Consider the following 3,739-nt stretch of genomic DNA (forward strand, 5'->3'; position numbering starts at 1 on the left):
TAAGTGTTATATTCGTTACTTTACCATTGGCTTTGTAATACATATCAGGGCCTACCCGAGACATGGCTTACATCTAGGCGTTAAATTCTCCAGCGGTTTTATACGGACAAACCTTCGAATAAGCATTTTTCGCTTATATCTGACATATTACACTTAGAAGGATGCCGTGCGGAGAGCCACGCACGTGCAGGGCGTGCACACTGAAGCCTGCGGCGTCACCCGTGAGATCGATTTTCCAGAAGCAGCCGCACCGATGTTTCACCGCCGCCTCCGGAGCCACGCAAGGGCGGCGGGACAAGTTCATGGTCAGTGCTGCGATCGATATGTTTTCATCGATTTGGTTATTTTACAGATCCGCTCCAGCCGACCGGGCACTCGCGATGATCTCGGGGAGGGGGCAAAAGGGTTACCCATCCCTGCGTGATCCCTCTGCCCTTACGCTGCCAGTAGGAGCTCAGCTCTTTCTGCCTTAAGCAATGCACGTGTGCAGGGAATTGCTTAAGCAAATGCCAGCCTGTAGCCGTGGATGAAGTTGTATGTTCTGTATTTCTCACCGACATTTATTCACTCAGCAAATAAATATGGCGCATAGTGGCTTAGTGTGTTACACTGTAGCGTTGTGCCTTCAGCGGCATGGGGTCGATTCCCGGCCCTGGATCTATGCATGTATCTCTATGTGAGTCATGTACCTACAATGTGATCAAAACCTGTTATTTTGATGTTGTGGGGAGCACCTTAATGGTCCCCGTAAAGGAACTGCAGATTCCAAAAGTCTTGTATTTTGTTTGGTTGCTCATGGTTAAGAATAGGGCTGGGTAGGTGGTAAGGTTGTCATTGTCGGATTAGAGTTTTCCCATAGAAATGAATGGAAAGTCCCCACAAAGATACAAACCTCTGTGTGTGTGTGTGTGTGTGTGTTGCATATTCTGTCCATGCTGCACATGCATGAGTACTATAGCTCTGATTGTTATAGGGTAGTACGACCAGCAGTGTACTTATACATGAGTTCAGAGCTTGGCCCTTAAGATACATATACATAGAGTTTAAAATCCTGTGAAGTTCCATTCGCATACTTCCTTTCAGCATCGTAGTTAAATCCATCCATCGATCCATTTTCCAAACCGCTTATCCTTTTTGGGTCGCGGGGGGTCCGGAGCCTATCCCGGAAGCTACGGGCACGAGGCAGGGAACAACCCAGGATAGGGGGCCAGCCCATCGCAGGGCACACTCACAGACCATTCAGTCACACATGCACACCTTTGGGCAATTTAGTAACTCCAATCAGCCTCAGCATGTGTTTGGACTGTGGGGGGAAACCGGAGTACCCGGAGGAAACCCCACGACGACACGGGGAGAACATGCAACACACGTGTAACCCAGGCGGAGTGAAGTTAAGTCAAGATTAAAATAAAAATTAACATCTGAATTAAAACGACAACTAAGAAATCTGACATTATATTAAAGAAAGATGTGGCACCAGAGGGGAACGATAGGGGGAGGCAGCACAATGGGGAAAGACAGAGGATGGATGACAAGGACAAATCCCGACCGACCCCAAGCGTTTGCAGCGTTCCGCAGGTACAGCTCTTTGTCACAGACCCGAGCTTTTTTAACACCCGCATCAGTGTATAAAACAGAGTTTCCCAATCTGGTCCTCAGGGACCTACATTCAGTCCATGTTTTTGTTACTAGTAGCTGGGAGGGTGCAGAAGATGTGGACTGTCTGGCAGGCGGCCAGGAGGGTGCAGAAGATGTGGACTGTCTGGCAGGCGGCCAGGAGGGTGCAGAAGATGTGGACTGTCTGGCAGGCGGCCAGGAGGGTGCAGAAGATGTGGACTGTCTGGCAGGCCGCCAGGAGGGTGCAGAAGATGTGGACTGTCTGGCAGGCAGCCAGGAGGGTGCAGAAGATGTGGACTGTCTGGCTGGCAGCCAGGAGGGTGCAGAAGATGTGGACTGTCTGGCAGGGAGCCAGGAGGGTGCAGAAGATGTGGACTGTCTGGCAGGGAGCCAGGAGGGTGCAGAAGATGTGGACTGTCTGGCAGGCAGCCAGGAGGGTGCAGAAGATGTGGACTGTCTGGCAGGCAGCCAGGAGGGTGCAGAAGATGTGGACCATCTGTGGGTCCCCGAGGACCGGGTTGGGAAACACTGGTATAAAATATCAATAAACCTGCTTAGTCCTAATATGGAGTATTGATCATCCTGGCTGGTCTGAAAGAGAGAGAGACTCTGATTGGCTATCCCAGGCACTGGCAAATTACTGCAGCCAAAGGGTTCAGCCAAGGGGCGGGAGGGACAGGCCACAGAAGACTGGAGCCCCCAGTTAGCTTACCTCGGGAGGGTGAAACAAGAAACATGTGACTGCAATGGCTGCGGCCCTCTGCGATCTGGAAGCTGCGCAGCTCTTCTGCAGAATGCACGGCCTGACGGGCTACAGCCATGGAAAGAGGATTAGGAAAGAACCTGCTTAAATGTCAACACTTGGCACCATTTTAAAACACGTGCTTACTTTTCAAACGCTAGCGTCCTGCTAATATTTACAAAGAGCTGGAAGATAAGCTGGCATCTCTAAACTGCCCGTAGTGTATTATCGCTAGCCCAGGTGTGTGTGCCCTTGGATGGACTGGCATCTCTGGGTTCATCTGTACCCTGTGCTGCCTGGGATTGGCTCCAGTCCCCCTGTGACCCTAACTGGGACAACTGGCTGAGAAACGAATAGACGATAAGCATCCAAAGGGCAGCATGGGAGCTCAGTCAGTGGCGCTGCACCTTCACCTCTCCTGGGTTGTGGGTTTGGCTCCTGCCCTGGTTGTCTGTGTGGAGTTTGCATGTTATCTTCATAATACTGTACTTTCAGTCCGCAATAGTCCATAATACTGTTCCAGATCTCCCATACTGTAATGGACTGCCATCCCATCAAAAGTGTCCCCACCATCATTCCCGGTGCTTCCCAAGACGGGCACCAGGATCACTGTGTTTCTGCATGGGACAAACAGTTATGGAAGACGGTAGGATGGCGAAGGGTAGCTCCGCTGTTATTTTCAGGCCGATGTTATCGGAACTGCCTGTAACAGAATGTTGTCCTCCGGGATCTATTTGCAGAGTTGATGGCCATCTCCTGTTACCGCCTCCTCAAAGGAGAACTCATTTCAGAGTCCAAACCTGAGGCCTCCGTGACCTTGAAGTCTCCCTCCCGAATTTATCCCATGCAAGAACAAAAGGCAAGGCCAGGTGGCCCTCCACATCTCCGACTGCACGAGTAGAAAGCGAGGAGGAACAGTGTACCAGCCATGAGCAGAGTCTGCCTTCCCTCAGGCCTCGTCAACCCCCCCCCCCCCCCCCCCCAACACCCATCACGTGGATCCCTATTAGCTTAGCTTGACGGGTGGCTTCCAGCAGCCTTAAGTAATAACAGTTTTCACATTACAGCAAGCTGTACCTCCTAGCCACAAATGTCACATTTTTAAAAGCTCAGTCAAGACATTCTGCACAGCTAATAGGCACCACACATTTCCCACTTCAGAAAAACATCATGTGCATGTAGAATCATTCACCTGTCACATGATCTGAAATAAAAAAGAAATGGGACTCACATCAAATGCCTTGAGTGGGTTTGCTCGCATGCATACGCAGTGTTTAGTGCTTTAATGTCTGCACACCGCTCTGGGTCTGAACAGAGAGCAGCTTGCGTGCCATCAGACGGGCCCAGTGCAATCAGCATGTACGCTCACGCTGCTGAAAC

General features: G+C 50.8%; 1 long non-coding RNA gene across 1 annotated transcript; it reads left to right on the plus strand.

Annotated features, from left to right (window-relative positions):
- Nucleotides 1-200: 200 nt before the first annotated feature.
- On the plus strand, nt 201-3,165 carry LOC111841716 (uncharacterized). Its single transcript, XR_002837735.2, has 3 exons — nt 201-305; nt 2,883-3,005; nt 3,100-3,165. It is a non-coding gene; the product is annotated as an uncharacterized lncRNA (long non-coding RNA).
- Nucleotides 3,166-3,739: the final 574 nt, after the last annotated feature.

This window comes from Paramormyrops kingsleyae, chromosome 9 (genome assembly GCF_048594095.1).
Source record: "Paramormyrops kingsleyae isolate MSU_618 chromosome 9, PKINGS_0.4, whole genome shotgun sequence".
Lineage (NCBI taxonomy): Eukaryota > Metazoa > Chordata > Actinopteri > Osteoglossiformes > Mormyridae > Paramormyrops > Paramormyrops kingsleyae.